At 39.4% G+C, this 21554-nt stretch overlaps 1 protein-coding gene across 9 annotated transcripts in view; it reads right to left on the reverse strand.

Moving 5' to 3' along the window:
- Positions 1-21554, reverse strand: part of SPSB4 (splA/ryanodine receptor domain and SOCS box containing 4) — a 226757-nt gene that overhangs the window by 119213 nt on the left and 85990 nt on the right. The gene's annotated exons all lie outside the window — the stretch shown is intronic.

Below are 21554 nucleotides of genomic sequence, written 5' to 3' on the forward strand. Positions count from 1 at the left end.
AAAGTGATCTAAAAATCATGAAGACTTGTTGGTCAAGAGCAACAAACTAGAGCTAACATGGTTTGCAGCTGAACAGGGGCAGACACTCCCTGCCCTGAGAACTGAACACCCATCTCCATAGCATCCAGAGCAGATAGCCCAGAAATCAAACCTAGATCCTCTTTAAGATAATGCCATCGAGCGACCTCTGTATGGCTGTTTTATATGGATTTCTAAAGCATTTAAATATGTTTTTGTGTAAAATGTATGACTCATACTTGTTACATGTAGTTACAACTTTAGGGACACAGGTAAAAAAAAAAAAGCTATTTCAAAAATGGTATGTCAACCCTGACCCAAGTCTATTTTCAGTATCTCTGAAAACAAAAATTATTGCAATTTATTCAAATTTCATGTGTCATAAAATAGCTCCTGTGGTTTCTGAATTATGCATTTATTAAATCTCATCCTTAATGATCCCCTAATGCTAAAAACACTTCTACTGAAAGATGCCTTTTCATTAGTTTTGACTTATGTGGACAATGCTAGAAACTAAAGCATTTAAGATGCAGTCTCATAATAAACAGAGCAGTAGAGGTCATCAAGGAAATAAACACTAGAATAAGTAAAAAAAAATATAAAAACAATGAACTTGAAGATTTAGAGAGAGCAATAAACTTCAGTAACAATGCATACAAATATAGATTTGAGAAAATCCAAACCATAATTGTAAAGTTAGCTTGCATTCTTCGTAAAATGTGCTTTGCCCCAGTTTTTTGTTCATAGTAGCAAAATAACTAAATTGTCATTTTTCATCTTTCTTAGACTTTGCACCATAAAGAGCCATAATATTCCCACTGTTTGCACTAGAAAACCTTATTAATTTTTAACACTGAATCTCTCATTAGCTTGGAATTAATCTTTTAACTAGATATCTATTGCCTCAGGTAACCACTTGGATTGTAAGCTCCTTAGGACAGAAACTAATATGTGAAAACAAAGTGTTATAAACTGCTTAGAATCAACTGGAAAAACATTTTACAAATCCTAAATAGTTACATCTTCCATAGATTTAGGGAGTAGTTTGGAACTTGTATGAATGGTAAAATTCTGCTGTGCTGTGACACTATGGGGTCCTTTTACTAAAGGGCTGCCACATATCAACCCTTAACTAACAACGGCCCAATGCGGCCACTGGCAATAATTCTGCCTCAAGCATGCACCATTTTGGGAGCTACAGAAAACTATCCCATAATTTCTAGCGTGGCGCTAACCTGGTTACAGCAGGAGCCCTTTGCCACTTCAACAGGTGTCGGTAAGTGCCCCCCCTCGAATGGCCACGCAGTAAGAATAATCTTACCACATGGCTATGACTTTTAGGGGCTTTTTACCCGCTGCGGTGAAAAGGGACCTGGCGCGTGGCAAAAAGTGCCCCCGCTGCTATCGCAGGGCCCTTTTTACCACAGCTTGATAAAAGGACCTCTATATGTTTGGAACTGTGAAGATATACCAGGCAATATTCAGCTCAAAGTAGTCAGCATTTTTATAAATGATATCATTGGCTGACTTGTGTCTGGATAGCTGGTTCCAGCCCCAATCCAGGTACCAGCATTGAATATTCAGGCACTTCTTGGCTCCTAGAAGTTATCCAGATACCATCTATATTCAGTGCCAGCACCTGGATAACTATTGAGTAATCCAGGCATAGGCACTGGATAATAACAATGCACAGAAAACCTTGGGGACCACCTGGACTAACCCGGAACTAAATGGACAGTGAAAACCAGGGCTGTGAGGTCAGTCATAAGTAATTCCACACTGGGAAAAGACCAAGGGTCCATCGAGCCCAGCATCCTGTCCACGACAGCGGCCAATCCAGGCCAAGGGCACCTGGCAAGCTTCCCAAACGTACAAACGTTCTATACATGTTATTCCTGGAATTGTGGATTTTTCCCACAGAAGCTGTTTTGGGTGGAGTCAGTAAAAATGTATCAACTCCAGTTTCAAAATTTAAAGTTAAATTTGTCATGTTATACCCATATACATATCTTTGTCCTGATCTAAACTACTGGTAAATGTGTTATATTTACTAGTACTTAAGATCCAGAACAAAAAAAAGAAGCCTTAAGCCTAATATCAGTATGAGTTTGAGCAGGAGTCAAGAGTCAGACAATAGAAAAACAGGAGTCAGTATTCATGAAAATGGTGGTAAGAGCAGATACTCAGTGGCACTAAGTACTGCAAAGTAGCGGCTCTGGTATGAGTCTTCCTTCCTGGTTAAAGCCTAGTACATATCGACACCATAATGTATGATGTGTTTTTGTGTGCATACAAAAAAAGGGGGGGGGGGGGGGCTTGTGACTGAACCTTTGAGAAATAAATCCAGTCAAATGTGTGCCGAGTAAAAAGGCTCTGGTTTTGATGGCCGAATATACATTTGAAGGAGAAGGAGAGATTAGGTCCTATCTGCTAATTTGCCTTCCTTTAGTCCCTCTGGACCAGCCCAGAATAACTGGTGGGTTGTGCACACCTTCCAGCAGGTGAAGACTGACAACACTGATTTTGAGAGAGCCAATAAGGGCCTAGCTCAGTCCTTGAAAGCCTCGGTATACCTGTAACAAAGCAAGAAGTAAGAACATGACATCTGTGCACCGCTCGACTATCTCAGCCACACCAGCAACCTATATAGGAGCATCACTAATTTTTGTTTTCTTTGCTTACGTTGTTAATGTTTACTTGGATCTATATTCTGCTAATCCCACTATCCTTAGTGGATTCCAATAAAAAGCAACAACATAAAATGGCAGGAGTACCATAAGACAAAGTCACACTGAGCAAAATAGGTTATACCTCTGTGCAGCCTAGCATCCTTCTTGCTTTGGTCACTGCCTTACCACACTGTTTTTCCATATTCAGATAAGATATACCATCACCTCAGAGGTCTGGTCTGTGCACATCAGTCTCTCCTACCTCACATGCCTCCTTTAGATGTCCGCACCTCAAATGTATTACTCTGCATGTCTTTACGTTAAAGCTTAGCTGCCTTGTATGTTGTAGCTCACTAGATTGTAGATACTTTACTATTATTTCTATAACTGAGGTAAGGCTTACTAGCTGGTAGTTTCTAATCTATTTCCACTTGTGTGAAGAGGGGGGGCCCCACAGCTTCCCTCTATTTCTATGGGGACTCTTATCTCTAAGGTTCTATTAAATACATTCTTTAGTAGCCTTGATAGAACTTTCCCCGAGTTCCTAGTATCTTGGTATGCATTCTCAGCTGGCTCCATGGCTCTGACCACTTTTAGCCTGGCAAGTTCCTCATAACTGCTCTCTTCAATGAATGGTATGGTATATAATCCATTCCCATTCATATACTTTTGCCAGGTATCTTGCAAGTCCTTCTCCACTGTCTTCTCCATGAACACCAAAATGGTGGTATATCATTTTTTATTTTTCATGGTTAAGTCATTTGCCTCCAGGTGGATTTTAACATCCGTTTTAAAATCTTTACTCTCGTCCCTCATTACCATTTGGTTTGTACTCTTGCTAACTAAGGATGCTAAAGAAGCATTTTAACCTTTGTGTCTCTCTTGAACTGTGTTTCCAGGTTAATGAGTCCAACAAGATTTTCCCCAACTGTAAGAGTTAGATCTTTCAACAATAGGTTAAGGATTTGTCTCTCACTGGACTTCTCTATTTCAAATTTCATTTCTAGAGCATCATGATTTTCCAAGATAGCAAAGGTAGTCTGTAGGGGCATCATTTAAGGGAGTGATAATACATGCCACAGACCATATTCTAGCAGAGCCCACTGTAATCCAATTTGTTCTTCTTTTATTCTCTGTGATCACGGTGATGAAATACAGTGAGTAGCAACGTAATACAACAGGCTGAGAACCAGAAAAGCCAGATCTAAATCCCACTGCCACTCCTTACAATCCTGGGCAAGTAACTTAATCGTCTATTGTCTCAGGTACAAACACTGATTGCAAGTCCTTTATGGACAAGTAAAACACCTACTGTACCTATATGTAACATGCCTTGAACTACTGAGAAAGACAGGACCTAAATCAAAATCCAATACACGACATTGTCCAGTAAGGATTATAAAACTGTTTTCCCTATTGATTTAACCAGTATTAAGAGGCCGGGTCCAACTCCATTTCTCCTATAAAGAGAGGCTTTAGATGTTGAAGATTCATAATGCAATAATTGTTTATCTCAATGTTCTTGACTTAAAAGCCTCATTCATGGAAATTATTTTGTTAAGGTTTAACTCAGGACTCAGGGATATCATTTTTGTTCTCTCAATGATAAGTCAATTACATGAAGTCTGTAATATTATATCTGGGGGAAATATGAGGCAAGTGTTAAAAAAAAAAAAGGATACTGGAAGCTGAGTTTTCTTTTAAAACAGAATTGTAATCATGTCTCTCAAGCTGCAGGTTATCCAACACCTTCAAATGATTATAGAAGGTAGCATGGCCAGGTCCACAGCTGCCATGGAAAATAGGATATCTGACCCACCCTCCACCTCCTTCTAGGTACATGGAAAGAAGACAAGTAATGTGGGGGGCTTTCTGTGGCTGGTTAGCAGGCAGCCATGTGAGGACTTTGAGGGTCAGGATAAATAGTTTTGCAACAAAGAATAAAGTATGGGAGAGTGTATGTGATGGAAAGAAAAGGAGAAGAGTGGGGGAAGATAGGCTCTTTCCAATCAATAGGGGAGACGTATATTTGAAAAAAGTATAATATTTATTGCAACAGGTTTACTCAACACAGCTGTGTTTCAGCGCCATAGCACCCTCTTCAGGAGTCTACAAAGCCAAATATAAAACATAAATAGATATAACTATAAATTGTGAACAATAATCGTAAAAGAATGTTATAGATATATTAACGTAAAAGACATCTATAAAAGCATAGATTATAATTGAGAAAAAGAATCAAATAAAATTGTAAATACAAAAATGCATGAAATGTTCTCAAAAAGGAAACAAAAATTAGCAAAATTAAGAACATGGATAAAACAAAAACAGATGTGGTGTTGCAGATGAAGACTTTAAAATCTTAAAACATGCAGAGAGAGAAGAATTGATGACATCAATATCATATATAAACTTTAAATAAGAAATTTTTTTAAAAATGGGAAAACTATAAATATACACAGTGACATGGTTAACATTTGCAAAAAATTTTTGTAAAAAAGGAAGCGAGAAAATAGTACAAACATTATCAACTGTGGGCAGTATACATGTACTTCTAATGATGAGGAACAAAAAAAACATGCATATCTGTAAACAAAAAATTGTTAATATGATACGGCATAAAAAATGGAACCAATGTTATAGTACTAAATATTCCAAAATATATACTTTTACAGTTAATACATATGAATGGGTTTCAAAATAACATAAAACCTTGAAAAAGTATTAAAATATATATATATACGTGTGCATGGGTATGCATATGTCACATGCCAAATGTAACATAGCACTATAACAATGATAATGAGTTAACAAAAACACACTCTTTTAATGTACAATATATATCAATATGATTCCATAATAGGTAGGCTCAATGTGGCTTACATAGTATCGTCAGAGGCGTTTGCCCAGTCGGTGGATAATAAATACAAAGTTGTATAGTGATATTGGTAGTTCTAATGAAGTTTGTGATTGCTGAATTAAAGACAAAAGTTTCTGAGAAAAGGAAGTCTCTAGGCCTATAAGGGCCTCCCAAATTTTGTCTAAAGGTAATGGTGTCTGGTTAATTAAAAAGCATTAATTAAGAAGGCTAAAAGACAATATGAAGAGAAACTTGCCATAGAGGTAAAAACTCACAGTAACTTTTACAGGTACATCAGAAGCAGAAAGTCTACGAGAGAATCCATGGCACCATTAGATATGAAGAAGCAAAAGGGGCACTCGGTAGGACATAGCAGAGAGACTGAATAAATTCTTTCCTCTGGTCTTTACGGAAGAAAATAAGAGATCTACCTGTACCTTAAATAGTTTAAGTGTGATGATGCATTGGAACTGAAAAATCTTGGTGAACCTGAGCCAAAATCGACAAATTAAAGAGTACATCACCTGGACCAGATAGCATGCATCCAAGGGTACCAAAAGAACTCAAATATGAAATTACTGATCTGCTGCTAGCAATCTGTAATCTGTTGTTAAAATTGTCCATAGAACCATAAGACTGGAGGGTAGCCAAAGAAATGCTCTTTTTTTAAAAAGAGTTCCAGGGGTGATCCTAGAAATTACATACAGATGTAAGCCTGACGTCAGTGGTGGGTAAAATAGTATAAACTATTATAAAGAATAAAATTAAGGAACACATAGATAAACATGGTTTAATAAAAGTCTTGCCTCACCAATTTGCTTAATTTCTTTGAAGGCATGAATAAACACATTGATAAAGGTGAACCGGTTAATGTGTACCTAAATTTTCAGAAAGCTTTTCACATGAAAATTCAAAAGTCATGGGATAGGAGGCAATGTTCTGTCGTGGATTAGAAATTGGTTATTGGACAGAAAACAGAGGGTAAAGTTAAATGGCCATTTCTCTCAATGGAGGAGGGTGAATAGTGGAGTGCCACAGGGATCTGTACTGGGACTGGTGAAATTTAACATTTATAAATGACCTGGAAATCAGATTGACAAGTGAATTGATTAAATTTGCAGATGACAAAGCTATACAAGGTTTTTAAAACACATGTGGACTGTGAAAAATTACAGACGACCTTAGAAAATTGGAAGAATTTTTGATATGGGTGAATCATACCTTCTGGTTTCTCTCAACATTTTCAGCTTTTAATACTGTCCATCATGGCCTGATTTAGAGATTGTATCATTGGGAACTCAAGGGCTTGTTTTGAAATGTACATAAGTATTGCCATACTGGGAAAGACCAAAGGTCCATCAAGCCCAGCATCCTGTTTCCAACAGTGGCCAATCCAGGTCACAAATACATGGCAAGATCCCCCAAAAAGTACAAAACATTTTATACTGCTTATCCCAGAAATAGTGGATTTTCCCCAAGTCCATTTAATAATGGTCTATGGACTTAAGCTAACCGCCTTTACCACATTCTCTGGCAATGAATTCTAGAGTTTAATTACACGTTGAGTGAAGAAATATTTTCTCCGATTAGTTTTAAATTTACTACATTGTAGCTTCATCGCATGCCCCCTAGTACTAGTATTTTTGGAAAGCGTAAACAGACGCTTCACATCTACCCGTTCAACTCCACTCATCATTTTATAGACCTCTATCATATCTCCCCTCAGCTGCCTTTTTTCCAAGCTGAAGAGCCCTAGCCGCTTTAGCCTTTCCTCATAGGGAAGTCGTCCCATCCCCTTTATCATTTTCATCACCCTTCTCTGCACCTTTTCTAAATTCCACTATATCTTTTTTGAGATGCGGCGACCAGAATTGAACACAATATTCGAGGTGTAGTCGCACCATAGAATGTTAGGTATTGTTAGGAAAGGAATGGAAAACAAAAATGAGGATGCTATAATGCCTTTGTATCGCCCCATTTGCTTTCTTAGCCGCAGCAGCACACTGAGCAGAAGGTTTCAACATCATCAACAACGAAACCTAGATCCCTTTCTTGGTCTGTGACCCCTAACGTGGAACCTTGCGTGACGTAGCTATAATTTGGGTTCCTCTTTCCCACATGCATCACTTTGCACTTGCTCACCTTAAACTTCATCTGCCATTTAGACACTTACCAGTCTCCCAAGGTCCTCTTGTAATTTTTCACAATCCTCCTTTAACAACTTTGAATAACTTTGCGTCATCAGCAAATTTAATTACCTCACTAGTTACTCCCATCTCAAGGACATTTATAAATGTGTTAAAAAGCTGCGGTCCCAGCACACACCCCTGGGGAACCCCACTAACTACCATTCTCCATTGAGAATACTGACCATTTAACCCTACTCTCTGTTTTCTATCTTTTAACCAGTTTTTAATCCATAACAGAACATTACCTCCTATCCCATGACTCTCCAATTTCCTCTGGAGTCTTTCATGAGGTACTTTGTCAAACGCCTTCTGAAAATCAACCGGCTCACCTTTATCCACATGTTTGTTCTCCCCCTTCAAAGAAATGTAGTGGATTGGTGAGGCAAGATGAAAATGACAAACTAAATGGTTTAAGTCATTTCTTAGTAACAGATTTTTTTTTTCGAGTGGAGGTGGGGCAGGATAGTTCTCCCTGGGTTGAGATACTTTCAGAGGTCTCATAGGGGTCTGCTTTTATCTCCAGTACTTTAACATCTACATGTTCTCCCTTTCTAAATTGTTGTCAGGATTGGGACTTTCTTACAAGACCTGTGCTGATATTCAGTTTTTTATACGCATTTCTGGTTCTATGGAAGAGTCTGGATTTTTTACGTTTATGCTTACACACTATTACCTCTTAGATGAATGCAAACAGATTGAAACAATGTATCAAAAACTCAGGTTTTGGCTTTGTCCTACTCCTCCTCGATGGAGTTTCCAATTAAGATGGGTAGAAATACCATTCAAATTTTACATGAGATCAAGCATCTGGAGAACTCCTTGGATTCAACTATCACTTCAACCTCGTTAAATCTTAGTGAAAAAGATGTAAGTTGAGGATGTTGCACAGACTGAAGGATTTGCTGTCTAATTGAAATTTTAGGACAGTGGTGTAATCACTTTATTGTAATCTGTTATTTTTGGGTTTACCTCTACCTGTTATCAATAGAAATCAAACAAAATAAAACATGGAAAAGAAAATAAGATACCACCTTTTTTATTGGACATAACAATACATTTCTTGATTAGCTTTCGAAGGTTGCCCTTCTTCCTCAGATCGGAAATAAGGCTTATTTCCAATCTGAGGAAGAAGGGCAACCTTCAAAAGCTAATCAAGAAATGTATTAAGTTATGTCCAATAAAAAAGGTATCATCTTATTTTCTTTTCCATGTTTTATTTTGTTTGATTTCTATTGATAACCTTAAGAGTGGACTAACACGGCTACCACACTCCTCTACCTGTTGAAACCTTTGCAGTTAGCTCAGAATGCATCAGCTATGTTAATCTCAGGGGTTTCAAGATTTTATCATCTTGAATGATTTACATTGGCTACCAGTAAAGTGGAGAGTTCAGTTTAAAGCTTTGAGTTTGATTTATAGAGTTATAAAGGGTGAGGTCCCTACTTCTTTAGCCTCAGATTTAAGACATTGTCCACCACGACTTCTCAGATCTGCTGATAAACGGCTACTGATTGTCCCTTCTTATAAACAGGATAGGTTGGAAGACATTTGTTCTGCCCCCATATTATGCTGCTATATGTCCAGTACTCCAAGTGATATAGGGTATCACCTATAGGACTACAAAGTGATATAATTGTAGTTTTCTTGTGAGAAGCTCTTCCAGAGCACCTGTCCATGTTCCCTAGGTCTTGTGAGGCTTTTCCTATTGGTTGGCCTCTTGTTCCTGCGTATGTAGGCTGTAGAATGTCCCTTCCTATTTTGGGGCTGAGTGTGTTTGCAGCATGGATTTCTAAGAACTGTAAACTGACTTTGCTGTACCTGTTGCATACTACCTTTTCAAGCTACTGTAAATAACCAGGTTTTACAGCATTTACTCCTGGCTCCCCTTGTATACAGGGTGAGCTGGAACAGAGTCCCAGTTCTGCAAGGCAGAGACTTTTGTCTAGCACATAACTAAGTTATTTCCCTTTGTTTGATTTCATTTAAAAATAATTTGGTTCAAGTCTTCATAGTGATGTTCTATACTCTGGTTTTCTGCATGCTAATCTGCTGAGTAGAGAGCCTATGGAGGGGGGGGGGGGGGGGGGAGAGAGAAGAACATTAATCTAAAACCTTTTATATTAAAGTTTCCCATCTATGGAATGAGTTACCCATTGAATTAAGAAAGGTTTAAAACTATTTGCAACTTAGAAAATTGCTCAAGGCCTATTTTCTTCCCTCAGGCTAATGGGTGATGTTACTTAATGGGGGGGGGGGGGGGGGGGGGGGGGGGAGGGACCTATAAGTTAGTTTTGTTTTAATAAGTTTATTTTGTATTGGAGAAATTGTTTTTTAAGAGTTTATTATTGATGGTATTTTTGTAAACTGTCCAGAATATTAGATAGAGCGGTCTATAAACTGTGTTATAAATAAATGGCAGACGAAATTTAATGTGAATAAATGCAAAGTGATGCACATTGGGAAGAACAATCCAAATCATAGTTCCCTGATACTAGAATCCACTTTGTGGGTCAACACCCAAGAAAAAGATCTACCTTTCATTGCAGATAATACACTGATGTCTTCTGCCTGGTGTACAGTGGTGGGCAAAAAAGGAAACAGGATTCTAGGAATTATTAGGAAAGGGATAGCAAATAAGAGAATACTATAATGCCTCTATCATTTCATGGTGTGATCTCACCTAGAGTATTTGGTTCAGTTCTTGTCGCTGAATTAAAAAAAAAAAAAAAAAAGATAGAAGAATTAGAAAAGGCTCAAAGAAGAGTGATGAAAATGATAAAGGGGATGCAACTCCTCTCTTATAAGGAAAGGCTAAAGAGATTAAGGCTCTTCAGCATGGAAAAGGGATGGCTGAGGAGAGATCTGATTGAGGTGATTGAGGTCTACAAAATCCTAAGCGGTATAGAATAGGTAGAAAGAAATTGAGGTTTCACTCCTTCAAAAAGTACAAAGATTAAGGGACACTCAATGAAGTTACATGGAAATACTTTTAAAAAGGAAACATTTTCACTTAATGAATAGTTAAGCTCTGGAACTCTTTGCTGGAAGATGTAGCAATAGCAGTTTAGTATATCTGGGTTTAAAAAAGATTTGGACAAGTTCCTGGAGGAAAAGTCCATTGTCTGCTATTGAAACAGACATGGGGAAGCCACTGCTTGCCATGAGATTGGTAGCATGGAACGTTGCTACTATATGGGTTCTGGTACTTGTGACCTGGATTGACCACTGTTGGAAACAGGATACTGGGCTACTAGGACCATTGGTCTGACCCAGTATGGCTATTCTTATGTTCTTACCCAAGCCTTTACTTATTTAGGACATTATGAATTTGTGTTACCCAGATGGCAGCAGAACATTGACCCAATGAGCCATTTACTACAACCTGCATGCTGTCTTCAGTATCAGAAAGGTGTGATGGAAGGCATCCCGAATGAATTACAGCCAATTGGGGCATGGTGGGAACCCAGATCGTGGCAGTGCTCTGCAGGATGGTGTCTAAAGCAGTGGATTAGCCAAGAGTAGCCACCTTGAAGAGTGGATTAGCAGCCTAATGGTTAGTGTAGTGGACTAAGAACCTGGGGAACTGGGTTCAATTCCCACTGCAGCTCCTTGTGACCCTAGACAAGTCACTTAACCCTCCATTGCCCCAGGTACAAACTCATGAGCCCACTAGGGACAGAGAAAGTACATGCATATAATAAATGTGAACCACTTTGGCCACCTCACAGAGAGGCTTGTATATCAAATCCATAACCCTTTGACTAAGTCAGAGTTCCCCTGCATGATTTGGCTAGTTTGAGTTTGCTGTGTGTTAAATAAAGCTTCAGCCAGTGTTATCCAAATCTGTTCAATTTGGAAGAGGGGGCAGGTTGGAGGAGTGGCTGAAAGTTTATTTACACTGATAGCTGAATTGTAAATTGCCTCAGAAACTAGTCTGAGGTGTGCCTGCAGCTAAGAAATTTAAAAAAAAGTTGACTTGTCACCTCAAATTGTGTGAAGGAAGATAAGGGACTGGAGAGTTCCTGGAGAATCCCAGCTGTTCGCATTATAGTTGTTTTCTTGTAACATGTTTTTGTTACCTAGAAGGGTTAAAAACTCATTTGTACATAGCTATTGGAGAATAAATAGTAACTTAAGTAGTATATTTTGCGATTGAACAGGAATTTTGCTCTTGCTCAATTTTTCAAGCAGCATAATTACTTATGTCATGTGTGTTACAGCCCAAGTACTGGGTGCTGAGTACATTCCAGTTCTGCAGGCTTGCCAAATCTTCAGCACGGAGATTGAGTAATGCATTTGGTGTTCCTCATTACAAAAACTTCAAATTTTAAATGCCAAATCTCAAGCAGAAGTACTCACTCTGGCTGAAACTAGGACAAAGCAGCAAATCTCTTAAATAGGGGGGGAAGTGAAACATCACAAGCAGCTTAAGAGTTGGTGCATTAAAAAAAATAAAAATAAATAAAGGGTCTATTTGCACTGGAAGAAACAGACAAGAGGAGCAGTCATCTTTTGGCACTCTGACATTCCATTTTTAAATGAAAAGGTCTGCCAGTTCAGTAAAAGTAGACGTTAATATCCTTTTTATACGAATAACCGCTTGGAGTTCCACTCACCTTTTTTTTTCCTGTTCACAGTGGCCTAAGTTCTTTTATTATTATTAAACAGAAAATAAGATTTAAAAAAATAAATACTGTGAGTTTGATATCGATATAATTTTCCAGTTTCTTCCACTTTTAATCAAAACAATTATGAGCTGGATATTTAAGTTCTAGAATTTGCTCACATTTCCTAAAAAACACACATGCAATTCCACCACATTACTGCACTTAGGGCCTCTTACCAAACCACGCTGGCAACACTGATAAAGCCTATTGACTTTGAATGGGCTTCGTCCGCATTGCCGAGTGGGAATCACTAGCACGGTTTTGTAAAGGCGGCCTTTAATGAGTTATCTTTCCAATGATTATTCAAATTTTAATGCCATTGAAACCAAAAAGTAAAAACAAAATTATCAGCGTTATCAAGGGAGTTTGGAAATCCTTAGAATTTCCTAATCACAATTTTAAAGGCTATAAATATATTATGTAAAATATCTGAAATCATCTTCCAGACATCAGACCAGAATGTGTATATTGGCGTATTCATATATCATGTGGGGAAAAAGGTACCTGGGACCAATTTACAGGACTAGCATGGAACAGTGGACATTAGACCACTTATACACAATTATTCCAGTGGTCTTTAAGACAAAAATTTTTAAAGCATTTTTATTGAAGCAGGCAATGATGCATGTCAGAACCCTAGAGACATCAGTTCCTTTGATTTCTTTTTTTTTCTGGTAGAAAATACGCAGACAGTTTCAAGCTTGTACTTCTACCCCCTTCCACAGGAAGTGTAGTCTTTTTGGTAACTGCTGTTATAGTGTTCACAGAAGGAAGAACAAACTTCTCCGCCTGGTCCAAGACCATTGGATAAAGGCAAGATATAGCTCTAGAAACCTTGAGGGTCTCGTCAAGGTCTGATCACTGAGTTCAGATAAGCTCCCGGATGGCCTTGTGCACGGGAAACGCCTTAGAAGGCTCTCTCGTGTTGACCATCTTAGCATTGCTATGCCCAGAGAATGCATCAAGCGAAGGGGAAGGGGTACTGGGACCCAATGATGCCACCTCCGAAAGAGAGGTGATTTGCCTCCTCTTTAGAGTAGGGTCCTCAGGAAGGAAGTGGGAAACTGCGCTGAAGAACTCTGATGCACTAGTAGAAGGCTGAAGCTGGGACTGAGGAAAAGCCTTTTTTTTTTTTTTTTTTTTAACATATAGGCCTGATACAGGAGGACAAATTCTGGGCCTCCCCAGCCCCACCCCCCCCTTCAGAAGACCCCGAAGCAGCTGCAAAAGACAGAGAATGAAGGTCCGCAGGAAGGGCTGCAACCTCCACCAAACTATGCATCAGCTCTGAAGCTGCCATCAGTTGACAGGAGTGAGCCGCATTGGAGGAAAGAGACAAAATGGCATGCGTACCAACCCCATCAACACAGGTCAGAAATGCCTCCAGAGCCAAAGCACGGTCTCCCTTCAAAGTCTGAACAGCCCTCCAAGCCCAGTCCCTTTGCAGAATGCCGGCTGCCACAGCGGGAAAACCGTTTCACCACTTCTGCTGCCATTACCACAAGTCTCACTGCAGGAAGAGAAACAGAAACACAAGCACTCACCAACAAAAGGTGACTCGGGCACCAAACACCTCCCAACACAGACCTGCTGCCAAACAGGCTCAGCAGGTTAACAAACTCACTTCGGCGAGAAACTGTCCAGGAAACTCACTGTGTGCATAGTTCCTGCTACTGCCTAGCTCATTAAAGTGGGGGGGGAGGGGAGGTTCCCCCTCTACTGCCTTTTTTTTTTTAATTAGTGAGGAAGGGAACAGCCAGAAAACACCTGCAGGGAGGCAAGGGGACACGGGGTGAGGCAGGGGCCTAGAGAGGTATGCTCCTAAGGATGGCTCCAAGTGGCCAGATACCCCTAGACTCAACTGGCCAAAGTTAACCCAGTAGTAGGCCCAGTCTCGAACAATCCAGGAACTGTTGAGACATTGTCCACACCTGCTGGAGATAGAGATATACTGGTTGATGGAGGGGCTGTCGTCCAGTATCACTCACTTCAGCTTGTAATCTCTATCTCCACCTGCTGCTAGATGGACACAACCCACCAGTTCCTGGATCTGCTGCCTGCGCTAAGGAATGGGAAGATCATCTTGAAAGGATAAGGGTAATGGCATTTGATATACTGCCTCTCTGTGGTACAAAGTGGTTTACATTATTATATACAGGTACTTTTTCTGTCCCTAGTGGGCTCAATCTTTTTTGCACCTGGAGGGTAATGGAGGGTTACAAGACTTAACCAGAATCACAATGAGCTGCAGTTGGAATTAAACCTAGTTCCCCAGATTCTCAGTCTACTGCCCTAACCATTAGGCTACTCCCCTATGGGAGGATTTTAAGGAAGCTAAGCCATATAAACTATGCCAAACAGAATCTAAGAAAAAAAAACTTAAGGAACACTGCATACATGGAGGTGGTTTGGGGATCTGAAGAGAAAACTTTAGTCTCCAATGTTAAGCAATGTATACAACACCAGTAAAAGTTAATTGGCAACAGGGCTTTGAAACTTATGGTCTAAAGTATGGTAACTGTGATTAAATAAACATGGTGCCTACTAGTCATTGTTAACGGGGGGGGGGGGGGGGGGGGGGGGGGGGGGGGAGAGGACATATGATCTGTCAAATCAAAACAATGAGGTTATTCTGTTTCTAATGCAGTCCTGCAGAAGCAGTAATTAAGCAGTTCAAAGAGCAAGCCAAACAAGGTATCCCTCTAACCTGCTGATGTGACTTTTGGCTAAGCAGTGTGACAATTAAAGAATCAAGAAGCATGAATATAGGAGTAGTAACTCCACTGTCCTCTGATTACCCAATGTTACCAGTTACCAAAGAACAGCTGCTGTTGTGGAGGAGAAAAAAAAAAAAAAAACTACCACCCTCTAAATAAAAGCCTTCCAGTTTTATACACCGACACCTGCATAAAGCACTGCATTCTCTGAAATGGTTTAGTTTCAATTTTACTTTATTATTTTATTTAGAGACAATGCAAACGAAGCCTTGCATTTTTTCTTCGTTGAGTATAATTTTGTCGTCTTTTTATTATTTTTATAAAAGGTAACATATATGCACCTATGTGCCAAAGTAGGCACACAGTTTTACACCTGCTACAAGTCAGGTAGAGGCCGGCTGAAACCGGAACTGCAGCCTAAATTCATCCATTTTCGGCCAAAGCTAAAACCTAAAACTCAGTTTGGTTGTATGATTATGAAACAGTGAGGATTTGGGGGGGGGGGGGGGGGGGGTGGATCAGAGCATGCAGTCTGTATCCCTCTGTTAAACCCACAGCATCTAAAACAGAATATAATCTAAATAATCACAGACTATTTTATCTCCAAGCAAAATAGCCTCCACACATAGACCGCAACCAATGAAAAACTAAAAGCCACAGGGCTTTTACAGTGGCTGACACTGCACCATATTAGGAGTGACAACTGATGTCCTAACTCCATAGCGAAGATACCATCTCAAATTTGCAGGCTTGAATTTCTACTAAACATTTTGTATCAAAAACATTTGGCGGATTCTATTTACTAAACTATTGTGCAAGATCATAACTCCATTACTTGCAACTGCAGTACAAAAAGAAGAAACTATAAAGGGTAGCCCCTCCCCCCGGACTACCTTACAATCCCTGGTGGTCTAATGGTGTAGTCAGGGCAGGAGCGATGACCCAGTTATGGCAGCCATTTTGAGAGCAGAGCTGGAATGGGCAGCAGTAAATGGGGATCACTCCTGCTCCAACTACACCCTTAGACCACCAGGGAGACAAATGGGACAAAGCACACATTTTTTGCTTCCACCAAAAACAAAGGGTCATTTTCAGTCGAAACCAAAACATGGCCAAAAACTAAAATAACTTTTTTGCCGAAACTTGCTGAAATGTAGTTCTTTAAAATGGCAGGCATTATTGTGTTTATGTACACGCTGAGAAATGTGGTGGGGCAGTTTCAAAAGAATGTCCAAGTCAAAATTGGGATGCCCGATCATAACATCGTTGTCGTCCCCCTAAAACAAAAATCTCCCTCACTCATTTTTGAACAGGACAAAAAAAAAAAAAAAACACACATTGGGGTTTCCTGTTCAAAAATAAATGAGAATGTCGAAAACGCCAAAAAAACAGGGACAAGGACGTCTGTCTGGCAGCATTTGTACAAAGATGTCCCTGAAGAGCAGAGTGCAGCAGTGTACTTTGATCCAGGGCACCCAGGTTCATATTCCACTGCAACTCCATCTTACATTGTGAGTCCTCCAGAGACAAGGACAGAAATACTTACTATGCACCACCTCAATAGCCCTCAGGCTTGCAGGTGTCTAATATTTAGGTACAGAAGGTGTCTTTGCTTGTGGAAGGATCACAATTTAAAGGTAAAACAGAGTTGAAGTGGGATTTGAACCTGGGAACCCTGGTTTACAAGTCCACTGCACTGACCACTAGGCAATCCTTCAAACCTGCTTGCTGCTGTGTTCAAAATGCCCATACCTGACATTGTCAGGGAGCCTATTTTCCTTTTCCAGTGCCACTTTCAGGTGTGAGGAGGGTGACAGTAACACTGGAGATTAAGGAGGGATCATACTTTAATCTCCTCCAATGGTTAGCTACTCAAATCAGGGCAACTTTTTATATCATGGACAATATTGAAATGGGTCTAAACTTAGAACACCCATTTTCTGACTTGGACATTTCTTCCTATTTGATTATTGCTGTTGGCCATTTTAAATTTGGGCCCTTCCTAGTCCTGCCCTAAATATGCCCACAACACATCCCCTTGCTATTTGGATGAACTGCAGTGTAATATGTCCAAATTCTGCCTCTTAAAAAAAAAAAAAAAATGATTTGAAAGTTTCTGATAGATGGACCTTTGTGTGGGGCATTTTGAGATGCCCATGTGTTTTGAAAATGAGCACCATATTCTCATGTGTGCATTTAATTAAGTACACAGAAGTGCCAACCCTATTCTATCTCCTACTCTGCTCCCTGTAAACAACCACAAACATTATTGGCTACTATTGGAAACAAGATACTGAGACTCATGGACCTTTGGTGTGACCCAGTATGGGGGTTTATATTCATATTCCTCTCCCTGGAACTGTAGAATAACCTTACCCCCCACAACCCCACTTTCTTTTGACACCCTTCTTTGCTAGGCTTATCTGTCCCCTTCCAAAGTTGACAGACATCAGGTGCATTGCAAAAGGAGATGGACTTGAGCCTCAAAATAATGGATAATTGTTATTATACAGAGCCAAGACCTGTGGACATCAGGACAAGGAATTTCTCAGTAGCGATAGTCCCTGCATCACTTGGTCCATTCGCAGATCTATATCACATAACACACATCTAGGGAGAGAGGCAAACCAAGACACTCCTCTATAAAGTTATTATTCATAGTATCTGAAGCAATAAGCCTCTGGGGGGCCTAGTTAACATTCAAAAATCCCATCTTCTGCATTGGTTCCATCTTCTTATTACAGGCTCTCAATTATAGTGTCTGAAAATCAGGAATTTTTTTTATTTTTATTTTTATTACATTTGTACCCCGCACTTTCCCACTCAGGGCAGGCTCAATGTGGCAGGCAATGGAGGGTTAAGTGTCACAAGGAGCTGCCTGTGCCGGGAATCAAACTCAGTTCCTCAGTTCCCCAGGACCAAAGTCCACCACCCCTCCACTACAGTTGGTTTTCCACAACAACAAAAAAGTAGAGTTTTATATAAATGCTTCGATTTAACATATTTCAATATAGCATAAGGTAATTTCAGTATAATCTACATATTTGAATAAGCTTAGGATTTACATAAACTTTTGCTATTTTAGGGCCCCTTTTACCAAGCAGCAGTAAAAGGGGACCTCCGGTAGCGTTGGCCCATGGGTTTGCTATGTGCTGAGGCCCCCCATTTACCGCCACCTGGAAAAAGGAAATTCTAGGCTGAGGGCAGAAATAGCTCTGTGGTAAGTGAAACACTTGTCAAGGGGCCATTTTCTGGGGGAACCCTTACTGCCACCTATTTAAGGAGGCAGTAAGGGTTCTTGTGCTACCTTGACGGTAACCGGGCAGTGGCAACCGGGTGCAAAAAAAAAAAAATAATCCAAACACAATGGAAGTGTCACACGTTGGGGGCAGGCACTACCGCCAGGCTCCTGCAAGAGAAGGGCAGTACTGCTGGAATGGCATGCAGCAAAGCGGCAGTACAGGTACCACTGCTTTGCAAAAGGGGCCCTTAGTTTATAGTCATATAGTCTAATGGAGACAATGTTCTGATGTGGAAACTTATGAATATACTAGTAAAAAAAGCCCCATTTCTGATACAAATGAAATGGGGGCTAGCAAGGTTTTCTTCTGTCTGCATGTAGGAGTGTGTGTGTCCCTGCCCTCTGCCCTCTCTCCCTTCCCCTGTGCTGTCTGTCCTCTCCGTCCCCTCCCCCCTCGGAGTCGAGTCCTTCAGTGTTAAGTTTCCTGCTGTGCTGTGTTTATGTTACAGAGATAGTGAGGGCTTCTGCCCTCTCTCCCCTCCCCCCTCTGAGTCCTTCACTGTTACAGAGAGAGCGATTTGATTTCGTGCTTTGCTGTGTTTTCCTTCACTGTTTGTGTTAGAGAGAGAGCGAGGGTGGGGCAGACACTCATGGGGAAACCGGATATCTCTCCCCCTTCACACTTCCGGCTGGAGGCTTCATTTAGAACGTTGGTGGTGCCTTTTATATATAGAGATATGCAGATGTTCTGTTTTTTATATTCTGGTTCATGTTTCTAGCATTTGTATTTTATGTATTTGGTTTTTCATTTAATGAATTTCTATATTTTGTAGTTTAATCAAAATATTTTACTGTATTTTAAAAATTTAGTGTAAACCACCAAGAAAAAAAAATTGATTTCAGGTATGTCAAATTAATGAACTATGAAACCCATCTGGGTAAAATTTCAGCAGGACTTCCCACCCTAGCACGTCGTCATTTCTGGCACTACAAAAAATTTACTTTTGTAGCGCCGGAGTGTACCAGGCAGTACTGCCTGTTTACCGAGTTAACGCGAGAGCCCTTAGCGTCACCACAATGGGTGGCGGTAAGGGCTCCCCCCACCTCCATAAATGGCATGCGACAAGTGCTTTACTTGCCATCTGGCCATTTCCTGTAGGAACACGAGACTTTTTACCAGCTACGGTAAAAGGGGGCCTTGGAACACATGTAAAACATGCACCGACACCAGCACCGGCCCCCTTTTGCTGCAGGTAAAGAAGTGTACTTGAAAGGAAATTTGGAATAAAAATGCTTTTCTGGAATAGTTTCAATTTTAACCCAATTTACTGCATGCTTTAACTTTTGAATTTAACAAGAAATTAAGGGGTCCTTTCACTAAGACGCGCTAATAGATTTTTTGCACACTAATTAGCATGTACTAACTCCCAGATTCTATATATGGCACTTAAAAATCCACACAGAAACCGAAGCATATTCTATAACGATGCGTATAACTTAATTGGTTAACTAGCTTTGGCACTGTTAATTGGATTTAACAAGCAATCAGCACTAATTGGCATTGAGATTTACACGCAAAACTCGCTGTGCATTCTATAATGTGCTGCGCCTAAATTTTAAGTCGCATAATTGAAAAGGGGGGGTTCAAAAATCTATATGCGTTGTTATAGAATATACCCAATCTGCACCTAATTTAGGGGATTTACACCAAGTAAACAAAAACAGAAACATGCCTACTGTACCTAAATATCAGACACCTGCAAGCCTATTTACCACATAGAAATTTAAGTCTATTCTATAAAATTTAGGTGTAATTTTTTCTTCTACATGAATTGTTCAGGCGCCATATATAGAATCTAGCCCTAAATATCATGCAGCCATATGAATACAATGGGCTGCATGACATTTAGTGTGCTTAGCACACTTTAGGATGTTAGGGGTCCTTTTACTATCACTGTAAAGCCTATTCTGCACTTTCCCAATCACGCCACTAGTTACAAATTATGGAGTAGAAGGAATGTTTTAAAACAAAAGAATCAGTATTGTCAAACATCTCATGAAATGTATCATTTAGTACTGAAAAATCACATGAAAGCCTCAGTAAGTTAATTCAGTTTCTAAAACTCATGTGTGTTTTATGATGATTATCTTTAAACCTCTCAAACTAACTGACCAATTAAGGGGAAGAAATATTTATGTCTGTGTCTTTCTCTCTCAGCACACACACATTATATATATATATATATATATATATATATATATATATATATATATATTATATTTTATATACGTGTGTGTGTGTGTGTGTGTGTGTTGAGAGAGAGAGAAAGACAAATATATTACATACACATACATAAACACGAGAAACGGATCAAAGAATTCATCCTGGTGTTAAGGAATCAAAATAAGTAATTTTGAAAATGTACTCTATCCCTTAAGATATTTCTTTCACCAATAAAAAGGTCAAATTCTTAATTTAGGGACACATTTACAAAATTATGACACCCGTACTGACATGTTAAATCATTGTCTATAGACCTCACACTAACATATTACTGCATACTTAGTAGATACCCTTGCATTTTAATAACCTTTTTTAAAAAGCATTGCAACTTTTAATGCATGCAAAGTAAATCAATATGCATACAATTCTAAGGTTAATGTGAAATAAAATTGTTTTGTGTACACTAAAATTAAAGGTACCCACAAACAAACCAAATCTAGAAAATCTTAACCTGTTAAGTATTACATTCAGCAAAGGTTGTGTATTTCAGTTTTTTAAAGCTTAACAGAACACTAGAAGTGAGGAGGGAGAAAAACATCTTTAGAAAGAGCAACATCTCCCTTTATTTCTTGGGCAGATAACCAAGGAATGTCAACCATAATGTATTCTGAAGATCTGCTCCTGTTTTAAACCTCTTTTCATTACAATGCTATGGCTAAATACATAATTAAAATTTTCTGCACTTTCCTTAAGTCACCGTCTCCCAGTCTTGGTGACCAAAATACTCACATGCAATCAAAATTAAAAAAACAAAGTGAATTTAACTTTTTTTTTTTTTTGTTTAGAATCTATACCGAATCCAGAACTCTAATCTCAACCTTAGCTGTAAGTAGTTTTAACAGCTGTCCTCTCTAGTGACTCATAAAATGCAGATGTCCATGATGTGTACTTCTTTCTGTGCCATTAGTT

Source organism: Microcaecilia unicolor, chromosome 10 (genome assembly GCF_901765095.1).
Source record: "Microcaecilia unicolor chromosome 10, aMicUni1.1, whole genome shotgun sequence".
In the NCBI taxonomy this organism is placed as follows: Eukaryota; Metazoa; Chordata; class Amphibia; order Gymnophiona; family Siphonopidae; genus Microcaecilia; species Microcaecilia unicolor.